General features: G+C 49.3%; 1 long non-coding RNA gene across 1 annotated transcript; it reads right to left on the bottom strand.

The window, feature by feature from the left end:
• Positions 1 to 2,200: 2,200 nt before the first annotated feature.
• On the bottom strand, positions 2,201 to 3,773 carry LOC124076593 (uncharacterized). The gene is made up of 2 exons (XR_006846395.1): positions 3,729 to 3,773; positions 2,201 to 2,678 (listed from the first exon to the last, which is right to left on the bottom strand). It is a non-coding gene; the product is annotated as an uncharacterized LOC124076593 (long non-coding RNA).
• Positions 3,774 to 14,849: the final 11,076 nt, after the last annotated feature.

Here is a 14,849-nt window from a genome sequence, read left to right as displayed (position 1 = left end):
TTCTTCCCTCCCCCGCCCCCCCCCCCAGCCTTAGGCTCTTTTGCTATAAGAAAATGGCTTTTGAGAACAAGGATCTGGGAAACCCCCTGACCCAGGAGTCAGCCCATGGGATATGGGACTAGATAGAGTTCCTAGAAACAAAGATACTTGAAGAGGACTTGGAGAGGCAGCCCCTCTCTCCTCTGAACCTGGGTCTTAGCAGACAAGCTAGTCTCAGCCAAGGTTGGGGGCCCTCGTGTGGCACCCCTGTGGAATAGCAGCAGTAGCACTAAACCACAGAGCCCCTGACAGTGGGCTCCACCCAGGCCAGAGCTAATGGAACTAAGGGGAGGGAGTACATGGAGAGGAGGTGACATCTTTACTTCCCTAAAGCAGTGTGTAGAACAGTATGCATGCCACTACAAGATGAGTGTTGCCGCTGTTTAGGACAGTGAATGTACACATGCACATAGTGATTGTGTCCATGCACATATAACATAAACATACATTTATTTATCTGTACTTGAGGGACATTGTACCATTGTCTATGAATCTCATTGGTGTGTACTTATGTCTATTTGCGTCTATCTATTTGCCAGTGTCTGTGCATATCCTATTATGTGTGTGTGAGGACATCCTCGTGTGAGTTTATAAATTGCAACACCTGAATCAGGATATATGTATATGGATGTCATTATATGGCATTAACAACATATAATGGCACACATATAGACATGTAAATATGCATAATGACATACAACGACATGTGTATTTGATGATATGGTTATACATATAATCATCCCTCTGTATCTAGTGGGGATTGGTTCCAAGACCCACCTCCCAGGATACCATAATTCAGACACTCAAGTCTCTTATATAAAATGGTGTACATGTCTCTTCTATAAAATGGTGTAGTGCTTGTACATAAACTACACTCATATTACCATATACTTTTTTTTCCTTTTTTGTTTTGTTTTGTTTTGTGGCGTTGGGGATCTAACTCAGGACCTTGTGCATGCTAGGAAATTACCACTAAGCTACATTCCTAGCCCCTCCTGTAAACTTTAAATCATCTCTAAGTTACTAATAATACATAATATAATGTAAATGTGAGGTACATAGCTGTTATACTATATTACTAAGAGAATACTGACAAGAAAAAGTCATGGTCATTACAGACACAATTTTTAAAAAAATATTTTCAATCCAATACTGATTGAATCCTTGAATATGAAACCCACACAGGGCCAATTGCATATATGTATATAGGTATATATCTGTAATATATATACATACATGTGTAATATATGTATACATATACACATACTTGCAGTTGGAGGTCTATAAGAAGCTGCACATGTGTTTTGTTGGCATATATACATGGGACCTCTATGTAATTGCAAATGCACATGTGTATGTATGCTTTGTGTATTAGTATCTGCGCCCTTGTCTATCTATAAGATGCTGTGCGCAGTGTGCCATAGTATATCTATATATTTCTATATATCACCATGTATGAAAAATGTCATTATGTGTATGTGAATGTTACTATATGTGTATTTTCATGTTTTATATGTGTTACTGAATATGTGTGTGTCCTGGCTGAATGTATATCTATGTGTCATTGTGTGATATGCCAGCTATGTCACATGTATCTATATATAATTGCCTATGTGTTTTGTTAGCATATATGCATGGCACCTCTATGTCAATGCACATGCACGTGTATGTATGCTTTGCATATTAGTCTCTGTGCCCTTGTCTATCGATTAGATGCTGTGCACACATCATCTTATAGATGTGTGCCATAGTGTTTTTGTCTAACTCTTATACTACCAAGGACCTCTAGATTTGGATTAAAACCAGAAGCAAGCAGCCTTCTGTTTGGGGTATAGTGAGCAAGGTGGGGGCAGGGCTAGAGCTAGGATCAAAGATGGAAGAACCCCTCATAGCTCTGCCCCTTCATGTGGTGCCCCTCTTCAGATTGTCAGGATGTCCTTGCTCAGTGGCCCAGGCCTCCCCAACCCACCCCCACTGTAGCCTGGCCAGGCCTGGAATCCTCTCTTGATCTTGTGGTCAGGGACAAACCTTCTTTCTCTCTCTCAGGCAAGTGAGAGGGACTCCCTTCCCAGCCTTCTGTGCACCCACATTGTCCATGTGCCTGCTACTCCACTCAGCACCCCACCACCCCTTTGCCCAGCAACAGAGTCTCAGACAAAAGAAAAGCAGAGTCCATACTTTATTAGCATCAGGGCCCCTGGCACCCCACACATTTCCCTCCATCTTGCGGCTGCTGCACCAGGGCCCACATGTCCAGCCTTCCCCACACCCTCCAGGACTTCAGCATAGCAGAGGACCTGATGTATTATGTTTCCAGTTGTCCAGGACCAGGAAGGGCAGCACTTGTGGGGGCGAAGTGGAGGCCTTCCAGAAGTCTGGGCAGGGTGGGGGAGGATAATGAGGTGCTCACCTGTCTCAGGGTCCTGAAGTAGAGGAAGACGGTGGCGGGTGGCGGCCGCGTGGCGTGGTCTCCGAAGCCCACAGTACACTCATCCATAAAGTAGGAAACACTACACCCTCCAGTGCTGTTAGTAGTGCTTTCTACTTTATGGGTGACTGCACTGTCTGTCTGTTCGTCTGCGTGTGATCTTCAGGCCACCCGCTTCTCCTTCTGATTCCTGCTTCAAGATCCCCCAGCCCTCCCAGGAGCTTCCTAAGACCCCTCCACCCGCCCATGGCCCCCAAAGGGCGGGCCCAGGGCCGTGTGGGCCGTGACTCAGCATGGCGCCATACTTGCCTCCTCTACCTCCCTCCCCCCACTTCCTCTTTGGTTCCCTCTTCCCTTCTCCCTAGGGCTCCACCCCACCACCACCCCCACTCTCAGGGGCATTCAGGTAGAGACCCTGGCTACTTCAGGGGTCTCACACTTATCTCCAATTATGCAACCCCCGGCTGGCCCCTCCCAGCCACACTACCCACTGTCCAGAGTTCAATTGAGGCACCCCCAGCCTCCTCCCCTCCAAGGCCTCTGGCCCCAGCCTCCCCACTAGCCCAAGGCCCTGACTCCCTCACTGCCAGCTGCTCCCCAGGCAGGAGCCTAAGAGTATATCAACAGAAATGGTGGCCAAGTCGGGTGGAGGAAGGGGCTTAGCGCCTGTTGCTGGCACTGGTCCTGCTTTTGGGCCTTTGCCCACACTCTGCCATCCCCACCCTACTCTTCAGCCCTCTTTCCTCAGAGCCTTGGACTACTCTTTCATCTGGGGACGAGGAGCCATTTTACATTCTTCCCCCCTAGTACCAGGGATTGAATCCACGAGCCCTTAACCACTGAGCCACATCCCCAGCCCTTTTTATTTTTTATTGTGAGGCAGGATTTTGTTAAATTGCTTAAAACCTCGATAAAATTCTGAGGCTGGCTTTGAACTAGGGATCCTCCTGTCTCAGCCTCCTGAGCCTCTGGGATTACAGGCATGCGTCACTGCACCCACCCCATTTTACCCTTTAATCCTACTTCTAGTAGAGGTTTAAAAGGATGTTAAGGAACTGTCCCCTCATGAAGCCAGGTGAGTTGGACAGTTATTGCACCTCTTTGCCTAGAGCTTTGCCAGGAAGCCTTGGCACTCAAGTTCCTGACCTCCCCACCCTGAGCATCTCTACCCAGAGCTTGCATCTCAAGCCCCCCCATGGCCCCCTGAGGCCCAGAGTGAAGGAGCCCTGCTTGAGGCTAAAGTGAAGGTTCAAGTCCTTACCTGGTGCTGCAATGCTGAGGGGAGCAAGCCCTGTGCTCCAGGCTCCGAAGTGGGGTTCCCTTCAGGGCGGGCAGGGCTTATAAACGCAAGGCCACGTGGGTCAGATCTCAGGGCGCCCAACGGTCTTGGAGCCCGCCCCCACACCGCAGTGGAGATTAGCCACCCCTCCCCTCCCTGGGGAGGACAGACTGACAGGAAACCAGAGACAAAGCTGGGTATTGGCGGGAGGGGGCCTGAAGCGACCATCTTACATGCCCTGGGCAGGTGGCTTCTGGGATCCCAGGCCTGCCCTTCCCCCATGGCACCAGCTCCAAGGGATGTTCAAGAGTCTAGGACTGACTCAGGGCATAGGAGGTGACCTTAGAAGACAAGTTCTCCCTGACAGAGCCTTCCGTGAGTGCCCAAAACAAGTACTGAATTCTAGCACAAGAAAAGGACATTCTGTCTGAGCCCCACCCCCACTGACTTCAGTCCAGAAAACTCTCTTCTCTGTCAGAATTCAGACCACACCATGGCTCCTCTCTATGTGCTCCCCAGTGAGGCTATGGAGTTACAGATGCATGTCACAGAGCTAGAGGCCCAGGCCAGAACACCCCAAAACCCTCCTTGGAGTCAATTGTCCTCAGCATCCTCCAGAACTATACCCATTCCCTAGTTCCTGTCTGCAGACTAGGCCTGTCCCCTCAGCACAACATGGGGGTCACATTCAGGCTAGATGGGCCTGTTGGCACTGGGTTGTGTGTTCCTATGTCCCTCAGGGCAGGGCAGAACATTGGTGAGGACCAGGGCCCTTGGGTAGGGCATAGGGGCCGTAGGGACAGGAGAAAAGGGGGGATTGGAGGAAAGGAGAGAAAAAAGGCTCCAAGGAGAGGTTTTGGAGGCCACCGGATGTGGGCATGGTGGCCCGCCCACCTGCATGTCACCCCTGCTTTCCCCATGGGGAAGACAGGAAGCTGCCCAGCCCAGGGCCCCTGGCTGGGGGAAGGTAGCAGGGTGTGAGTTTGGGGGGAGGAAAACTGGGGTAGTTGAGTTGGGGCCATATGTTTTCCCCAGAGTTGTCAAAACCCCTCAGTGGGCTTGGTTCTGGAATCAAGAGGAATGCATATGAAGGAAAGTAGAAAAGATAGGAGTGTGTACCAACCATCACTGACTCCTTCCCAGAAGGCCATGGGCCTCTTCTCTAGCTCCACCATCCAGGAACAGGCCCACATAGACTTCAGGGCCCAGAATAATGTTGGTCTAGGGCTTCAGGGAGAGGGAAATTGCCCCACATCCTTCCTTGCAGTACGGGGGACCTTTGAACTGGAAAATTGCTATCCATTTCCAGCCTCCCACAACGGAACAGAGAAAGGTGAAATAGGGCCCTTCTGCCAGGGTCTAAAGAAAAAGTGATGAGGAGGCCTTGTGGGGTAACTGGCCAGAAATAGACACTGCTCCTTTAAGAGACCACCGTTGCCTCAGACCTGGGTGGAGGGGAAGTGACTGCCCCAGGCGATAAGAGGATAAGAATATCAAAGTCCTGCAGCAACCTGGGTTCTTGGACCTCAATTCTTCAAGCCCTCCTCCTGAAGCATCTTGTTCCCATCCCTGCTTAAAGCACCCCCATAGCCATAACTTCAAAGGCATCCTGTCTTGGAAAAGGAGCTATATAGAATGGGAGGCAGGGGGCCTGTCTTCTGGGCCCAGCTGGGCGCTGGATCCCCTCAGTGTTCCAAGGGACACACTCATTACTCTAACAGTATCCAAACCAGCTCCTCCCCTGCCCTGAGCAGGGTGTGGGTGTCCCTGATGGCTGCTCCCTTGTAACAAGAAGCTACTTTTCCTTGGTATTTTGTATTTGTTTTAAGGGGAGAGGCCAGAGCCCAGCCTCTCTGTCCACAGAGCTTCTGGGGTCAGGAGGTTTCTGGAGAGGCTGGGGTTTGCCCTGGTTCCTATCCTGAGTTGGGGCTGATGAAGGATGAAATTGAGGAGGGGCTCAGGCTTCCTGCACCCTGGTTTTCTCCATCCTGAAGTGACTGCTAGATCTGCTGGGCCTCAAACCAGAAGAAATGGGACAGGACCAGAATCAAAATCAAGGACAGGGGAAGGGGCAGAGTCTGAGATAAGGAAACAGAGACACTAAGAAGTGTTGGAAGAGTGAGTGTACAGTGTGTGAAGTGGTCCAGGATACTGGCCTGGAAGCTCTGCTCTCAGCTGACCCAACCCAGCCCCAACATGTGTAGCCTGTGTGACTGACCAGCAGGTGCCTGTGTGGTCACACACACCCACAAACACATTGCCTGAAAAGCCCCAAAGATTCAGTCTTCTTTTCAGAGACACAGCAGGCCCAGGGCCACAGAAACCCTGTCGACACGGCCAGCTCAGGCCTACAGACACACCTAGAGAGAGGCCAACTGCACACTCCTGAACACACTGGCCGCTTCCCAGAAAGACACAAGAAGCCTTTCTTGGGACTCCGGGACCAGTGCTTTGTAGGGTGACTGGAAAGAGTTGGGGTGGGTTGAGAAGATAGGTCCTCTGTGGGAGAGGCCTAACTCCCCTTCCCACCCCCTAAAGACACCTGTTGCCTGAGTCGCATAGGATGAGAGAAACTAAACCCTTGATGGTGGCCTGTGGCTGAAAGAGGAGGTCTTGATGTCTGACTTGGTAGAGGGGAGAGTTCAAGTTGATACTCCAAACTCCACCCCCTTGGCAGTAGGTCAGGGCTGGGCCACACATTTACTGGGCAATTTCCGCTCCCTTGGATTCTGTTATAAAAATGTCCACCAGGGTTTTTTCTGATTCCGACATTCTTATTCCAGGGATCAGATTCCTGCTTAGAGGAATTGGGTTGGGGGAATAGCCCTTTCTCAGCTGAGAGGGATGAGGCCACTGGGATATGATCTTGGGATCCTGAAGGGCTGTGAGGTCATAATCCTTCATTCCCATCCCCTCCACACTGACTCTGGGGGCAACCATCTTTGTGTGCCAAGCTGAGACTATGGCAGGTAAAGCTGAGTCTGAGGAGAAAAAGTCGCAGGACCTGTCATCAAGTGTTCCCAGTTTGATAGACCACATAGGGGAGTTTTGAGTGTTGGTGTGAACAGTTTGTGCCCAGAGCAGGGATTGAGCATTGGGTCTGACGGAGACACTTGGCTCCTAAATGTAGTGAACGCTTGAATCTTAGGTGGTGAAGTAGAACACACATATATACCTCTACACACACCTACTTCTTTATTGAAAATATTTTATTTTATTCTTTTATATATGACAGTAGAGTGTATTTTGACATATACTCATGGAATATAACTTATTCTAATTAGAATCCATTCTTGTGGCTGTACATGATGTGGAGTTTCACAGGTTGTTTATTCGTATATGAACATTACACACACCTACTTTTTACATTATAGCAAGTACAGTCAGTAGTCCAGCAAGGGGTTCACACGGCCCAGGGAGTTGGGCAGTTTGAATATTGCAGTGGCAAACTCAGAGTCACAGGGGGCCCATCAGAAAAGGAACTGAGTATAGGTGGAAGAGGGTTTACAAGCAGAGACTGGGCAAAGAGGAAACATGGAGAAAAATGGTCTTTTTAAAGAATAATCCTATAATAAGAGCAGGCCCAGAAAGAGAAATAAGAAGAAAGCCAAGACTTCCTCTCCAGCTGCATGGGCCTGGGGCCCTCACTTAGCAGGCAGGAGATGGCAGCCCAGATAACCTGACTTGTGAAGAGACAACAAGAGAGAAGCCACAGGACCTAACCACTCACAAACAGGAAGTCAAGAAGCAGAGAGGCCCGCCCTTCAGTCAGCTAAGGTTGGAGGCAGGCCTGGTTTCAAAGAAGGGAAACTGAGCCGCCAACATTGCAAAATGGAGCTGGAACTAATTGCAGTCAAAAGTCCTAAATGTTGGGACCCTTCCCCACCTCCCTGGAGGGGCAGCCAAAGGGTAACAGGTATCCAATGAGAGGGAAGTACCTCAAGAACCTAAGAAAGGCATGTCCCTAGCAGAGGACATCTCAGCACTTAGGAAGATCCCCTGTTTCATCTCAGAACCTTGGGAACACCCAGAGTGCTGAGAGGCCTCCAGGCAAGGGCAGTGAGCAGCTGTTTCCCCTCGGGCCCTGCCTACTCTGCCCAGGGGTCCTCTAGGGTTAACTTCATGCTCTCCTGCTCTATTTCATCTGACAAGGTACAGCTCCAGTGCACAGCAGCCCTCCCCAGGCAACAACTTTGCTCTGGGACCAGGTTCTGGCTCAGTTCTCTTCAGATCATAAGATCCAAGACTTTTAAGTAGCAAACTCAGGCAACTGGCCCTGAGTCAGGGAACCATGTTGCAAGCCCAGAGAGAGACAGAAAGCAGCCTGAGGTCACAAAGCAAGTTAGAACCAAGTTCAGGGTTCTTTCCACAGCATCTGGGAAAAGGCAAAGGGGCAGGGTAGGAAGGGAGGTGTGAGTGGGAGGAAGAAGGCCACTCTGACCACTGCCATGGGCGTGGTCATAAAACCAGAAGTATTCTGTGGGATCTCCTAGGGACACAAGCAGGGAAATGAAAGCTCCCTCTTTTCAGGGGTGACTAGCTTATCTTGCATAGCTGCATCTGCCCTAGTTTTAACTGTTTTGAATAAACACTGGTGTGTGTGCGTGAGAGAGCGAGAGAGAAAAGAGAGAGAATTGGTTCTCCTTGCCTGAAACCCACTATGATGTCTCATCAGCCCAACTCCCTACCTCATTATCAGGGCCACTAAGAGGACAAAATTGGAAGACAACAGACTTGGGGCCTGGTCCCTAGCTTGTGGCTATTTACAGTATAATTTTGGGCCTTAATCTGCCCCTCAACTCCCTCCCCCAGCCTGTCTCTTCATCTATAAAATTGCAAAGGCAGGGTGCGGGGAATTAAGCAAAGGAGTCAAGAACAATAGGGCTGGGACCTTGGAGAGGAAGAAGTGGCAGCATCTGTGTTCTAAAACCCTATTCATAGGGCAGCCATGGATATTCCCAGCTCCCTCAAGGGCTACAGGCCTCCTGAAGACCAGCCAAGGCAGGCTGGCTAGCAAGGACTCTAGAATTCTCCCCTTATCTGGTGGAAAACAAGGGGCAAAGGGTTACCTATTCCTTCCTGACAACCTACTGTCCCCTACAGGATTCCTTGCATCCCAGGCACATCTGGAAAAGTAGAAGGGGAGAAGTGGGAAGAAGAGACTGAGCTATGCTGAAGCTCTTGGATCAGGACGCTCATGTCCCTAGACGCGGAGCTGGGGAAAGGCAGGGGACTCCTAAACACATTCAGTCTGAATTTCATATGATCATCATGCTGAGGTAAATGATAGTATCCCCAATTCAGAAATGAGGAACCGGAAGCTCAGCAAACTTGTTTCACCTTCCTGAAAATGGGCCAACAGCCTGCAGCCCATGTTTCTGTTCTCCCAAGGGAGCACATTGGAAAGTGCCCCCAAAAAGAACAGGTCTTTTGAGAGAACTGTCTCTGCTCACAAACCCAACCTGAGAAGGGAGCTGGGAAAGGACCCCCCAGGAGAGAGGTCTAAGTGGGCAACCAAGTGGTCTGCAGAATCTCTCCAAAGTCCAGTTGTCCCCCAGCCCCTTCCTCTACAACCTCTTAAGCACAGAGGAGGATAGGTTGGCCACCAAGACTGGGGGGGCCCCTGTAGCAGCAGCAACAGGAGCAGCAGCAGTTCACAGCACTGGAGCCGTTAAAAAGTGACTCAACCAGAAAGTGCGTTTGAAGCGGCACCCGCTGGGCCCCAAAGCCAAACCTCAAAAAGATGAAGTGAGAGAGACAGGCCTGCGGGGGCTGGGCTGGGGGTGGAGGCCCTGCTTAGGCCTAGAGCAGGCCTGGCCAAATAAGGGCAAATGCTCTTAGGCGGGCCAATGGGGTGCCAGTGGCTTCGTCATGGAGCTGTGGCTCAGTGAAGGGGAGGGGAGAGAGAGTCTGAGGCCTAATGGGGGCAGGAGAGGGACAGGCAGAACTCTCCCCAACACTGCTGCCCCTCTTCAAGGAGGAGGCATTGAGTCCCTCACTCCGAAATAGACCTTGGTGCTGAGGTCGGTGGACCTGCACCCCCAGGATCCCCACATATAGATTGGGGCTCAAGGAGGCAAAAGGAAAAGAAGGACCCCCAAACCTTTGCTCTAGTTATGGGACCTCAATCCCCATCTGCCATGGCAGAACTGAGGAGAAGCCTTAAGGACAGCAGTGCTATGCAAGGAGGAAAGGGCTGGGCTGAAACACCAGTGCTGCCTGGCGGGGACTGGCCCCCAACCTCACCTCAGGCAAATGATCTAACGGAAACTCAGTCTTCTCATCTGTGAAAGGGGAATAATAATGCCTCACAGGATGTCACTGAGGATCAAATGCAATAATGGAGGTGGCCAAACCTGGAAATTGCCATACTGATACATGTATTGTACAAATACAAGCCCATGGTCTGCTTCCCCTTCATATTCTTGCTTCCAATTCTGTAAGAGATCCCTTTGCAAGACACCACGTGGTTCAATTCTGGCTCTAAGAGTGGAGGAGGTAAGGGGCCGGAGGGGGTCCTCCAAATCAAAGCTTAGTCCTGTCTGCTATAGACACAGAGTAGATACCTTCTCTCCCTGCAACCCATTCCCCAGAGCCATGTCTACCTCCATTGCCTCCTCTTCCCAGGCCTGGCTCTGAAAGACTCCAGACCATGCCCCACCTCTCTGCCTGAGGCCCCGCCCTCCATCTCCTCTGCTTCTGCAGGGTGCAGGGCTGAGGAAGTGAGTCTACTCAGCTGCTCAGAGAAAGTGCTGCCTCTCCCTGCATAGGGTGGGGCAGCTGCTAACTTGTTCCAGGGCTTTTGATCACTCCCTTCTATAGGCCTCCCCAGTCCCAGCTGGGACCACAGGCCCTGAAGGAATGCCAGGGGGGCAAGGCTGCTACCCTCTTCCTCTCAAAGAAGTTCTCCCTCCCAAGTATGGATTTGCATTTCCCCCTCTGTCTTCTGCTACCCAAGCCCCAAGGGAAGAGGTGACAGTTAAACCCCCACTTCCGGCTAATGGCCCCAGAGGGCTCACTTCCTTCCAGGTATTTTCCGGGATGGGGGAGGAGTTGGAAGGGTGGCAGGTGCTGGGTTTGGAGAACTGGTAAAAGAATGGCTTTTGGAAGCTGGGGTCCTCCACTCTGGTGTCCTAAACTGCTCCTTACTTTCCCTCAAGCTCTCCCGAGTAGTACAAAGGCTCAGGCAGGAAGCAGCACGTAGTGCTCTTAAATGGGTATGCCAAACCGCCCCCCCCCCCCATAGAGGCCCAGGTCTCTATCTGCCTTGGGATGGACCCCTAAGGAAAGCTCCTCAGGCTCTAAGTCCTCACATACCAGATTGCCTGCCCTCTGCCCTGAAGGGAAATGTTGAGAAGGGTAAGTGCCAAAACCTAGAAGGGAGATGTTGTCCATCATAATTCTCAGAGTATCTGGCATCTTGGTGCCAGCAGCATAAGGCAATTTTCTCTGCACTCAATTCCTAATTCCTGAACTCTTCACACACAAGAGAAATGCAGTCTCTTTAGGCAAAAAGCACTGAGCCAGGCAGTGCAGGACATACAAAGTGACAGTGATCCCTCTCAAGGTTGGTCTGACACTGTGTGTGGGACTCAGTCCTCTCACTCATAAAATGTGGGGCTGGACAATTCATGACTCCCCAGTCCTGATGTTATATGGTCTGCCTTCACTTCCTGCAGTCTCAGCACTTTGGATCTTGCCCTCCCACAGGTGAAGGTCTGTATACTACCCCAAGGCCCAGGCAGGCAGCCATATGCTTTCCTCAATCTAAATTTACTGGCTCAGCCAAAAGCATAGATAGCCCCAAGTAGGGATATCTATTCTCTGGCTCAAATAAACTGGAATAGAGACAGCAACACAGGAGAAACAGAAGCTAGAGCAGACAGGTTATGAATCCAAGAGGTAGAAAAGTAATCATTTCTGGGATCAAGTAGGTTAAACCACATTCAGAATCCTGTATTTAAACAGCAAAGTAGCCAATACATTAAAAAAAAAAAAAATGGAGCCGGGCATGGTGGCACATGCCTGTAATCTCAGCAGGCTGAGGCAGGAGGAGGAAGGCAAGTTTGAAGCCAGCCTCAGCAATTTAGTGAGACCCTGTCTTAAAATAAAAGATACGGGGTATAACTCAGTGGTAGAGTACTCACCTAAGGTACCCAAGGACGAGGCATGAGGCCATGAATTCAATCCCCAATTCCAAATTTAAAAAATAATTTTTTTTTCCTAAATTGGACTGGGGATATACCTCAATGGTAGAGTGCTTGCTTGGCATGCATGAAGCCCTAGCTTAAATCCCCAGCACTATGAAAAAAAAAATCTTACCAAAAAAAAAAAAAAAAAAAAAAAAAAAAACGAAAACAGAAAGATTAAAACAAAAAGCAGTTTTGGTCCCTGAACAAATATTTATGTATGATAGATGTATTGGAACAAATGTTGCCCAACAATGCTAAAGGGATAAAATTCTAGCCACGTTTACCTACAATACAGAGGTAGGTGACTACCCTTTCATACACTTAGTAGTTCATAGCTCTCAAATTGCTTACTTGAAAGCAATTTTAAGTATTTGAATCTTACAGCGACCCTAAGACAGGGACCACCAACTACATCTATAAGCAAACCTTATTTGAAGTATAACATACAAACAGAAAAGCGAACAAATCACAAGTATTTAACATCAAGTTTTCAGAAAGTGAACTGACCCATGCAATTAGCATCCACATCAAGATAGAATATAGCCAGCACCGTAGGTACCCTTCATGCCCTCTTCCATCCATACCTGTCACAGGAACCACTATCTTGCCACCTTACATTATAGCTCTGTCAACTGCATTTTGTCGAGAAGAAATTTTGTTTAGAGAAGGGGTTGGGCTGGAGTCATGGCTTAGCAGTAGAGCACTCATCTAGACATACGAGGCCCTAGGTTCAATCCCCAGCACAACATAAAAACAAAAAAATGAAGGTATTGGGTCCAACTACAACTAAAAAAATAGAAAAAAAATCACAGGGGTAGTGGCAGGTGGAGGTAGTGGGGTTAGAAAGCAAGGACTCTGCCTTTAGCTGGATACACATTTTCATCACACAAGTCTGTGTTCCAGTGGGTGTGATGGTGCCATTATCAGGCTGCAGATGGAGGTAGGTGGGGAGGAGGAAAATGCAGAAGAGAGGTTGGGCAATGTAGGGCACAGGTCAGCAAGTGTCCAATAAGGTTGGAATGGAGAAGATGCAGCCAGGAAAATGAAGGGCTGGACCCTTGAGTAGTCCTAAGGATCTCCTCCCTGGGCCATTACCCCTACTGCCTCTCCTTCTTTGGATAGAAAGGGAAATAGAGGTATTAAGAGTAGGGTGGTTGGTGGGGATTCAGTGTGTAAGGACAATGTTTTAACCTCACTGAACAGAAAACTAATGCCTCACACTGGTTCTGTGAAACACTCGCAAAGTGTTGTGTTTGGGGATAATTATGGGGAACCAGCAGCTCTCAACTGGGTGTGGGCATTCTATTTCTTGAGCTAACGCTCCACTAGTTAATCATGGCTAAGCCAATCAACTCTCTGAACTTGTTTCCTCATCACTAAATAAGGCTATTAACTGTTTCAGGGGTTTTGTGAGGATCAAATGAGACAAAGAATGTGAAAGCCCTTTGTCAACTGCAAAATGCTATTTACACAAAAGGTTTTACTGATACTAAACATGAACCAGATTTCCGGACAACATATTTTTAGTCTGTTCTTACCATTACATATCTGCCTCTTTTTTAATGCAGAGATCAGACATCAGGGAAGGGACATGAAGATTAAGCAGCAGATTGTGGACAGGCTGGAAGAAACAGGCCACACCAAGTGCAAGGGTTCAGTCCCCAAACCTGATGAGCCCAGCCTGAGCTTAGATTCTCATCAGCCCCTCTCTTCCAAGACCAGAATGTTCTGATCCTTGATCTATCAGCTATCAGTTCCTCCTTGGGCTGGTGGCTGTAGTCCCCAGTGCACTGCCATTCTTCTCTGAGGAGACCCTAACTGAACAGCACTTGGTAGGTAAATGAGGAATAGGCAGGCAAGGGGAAAGTAACCTGCCTACTATTTCTAGTCTCTGATATGATTTGTCTCTCTTGAATTGAGGAGTCTTGCCCTTCTGAAGGAGATCAAAGTACTAAAAGCAAGAGCCTAAGAGATCTTAATATTCTGGGCAGACTCAGAACCCCAGATTACGGAGTGGAGCCAAAACAGACACAATGGGCAGGATGGAGCCTTCATGGCTGTGGAATTCAGGGCAGCAGTACCAGCACCACTCACCCTGAGAGAGCCTGGAACCAAGTCCATCTTAGTTTCTTTGGGCTCCCGCTACAGGATGGGACTCCTACATCTTAATCTGCACTATTCAAGTACCAGAGAAGGCAAGAAAGTGATTCAGAAGCAACTCCCAGGCAGAGCTGAAACAAGCCCCTTCCCCCACAACCATTAGTGCCTGTCTTTCGCTTCCTGCAAGATTAGCAGCACCCAGTTCAGTGTGGGACTGAGGTAGCCACGTGTGGTTATTTGTGCACACAACTCCTCCTGCCTTCTCTCCCCACAACTGTTTCCATTCTCACTAAGCAGCCACGTCCGGGTCAGACACCTAGGACAGCAGCTGGGACTTTCCAAGGGACTTTTTGAGAAAGCCAGTGAAAGTTTGGGGGTTGGCTGCACAGCCTAGGCACTCTTGCCAAATCCCACTTCTTCACTTCAGGAAGCTTACACTTCATGTAAGCTGTGTCCTGGCAGGGTTGCTGACCAAAGCTCCTTTCAGATTGAACTCCAACTGAGAGAAATATATACCCATAGAGCCGAATTTGGAAAATGAGGTTAATAGACCATTCCCTCAGAACTTGATGGCACTAGTGAAATGGTTCCAGTTTGAGGAGAACCTGGGAGTGGATGAGTGGCCTGATGAGTCCCAGCCATCATCCCACAAGCCTAAGAGGGGGCAAACATAGTGTGGAGGAAGACAGACACTAGAGTCAGCATTTCTCTTCTTTCTCAGGCAGGGTCATAGGTAAACCCAAAACTGACTCACTAGCAACACCAGGTGGCTAAGGGACACAAAGTCTAGTGCAGGCAGCTCTGCTAGTGA

Source organism: Marmota monax, unplaced genomic scaffold (assembly GCF_021218885.2).
Source record: "Marmota monax isolate L192 unplaced genomic scaffold, Marmota_monax_Labrador192_F-V1.1 WCK01_AAM20220418_F8-fsc00064, whole genome shotgun sequence".
Lineage (NCBI taxonomy): Eukaryota > Metazoa > Chordata > Mammalia > Rodentia > Sciuridae > Marmota > Marmota monax.
The sequence above is the reverse complement of the archived record's forward strand: the minus strand, read 5'-3'. Positions and strand labels throughout refer to the sequence as shown.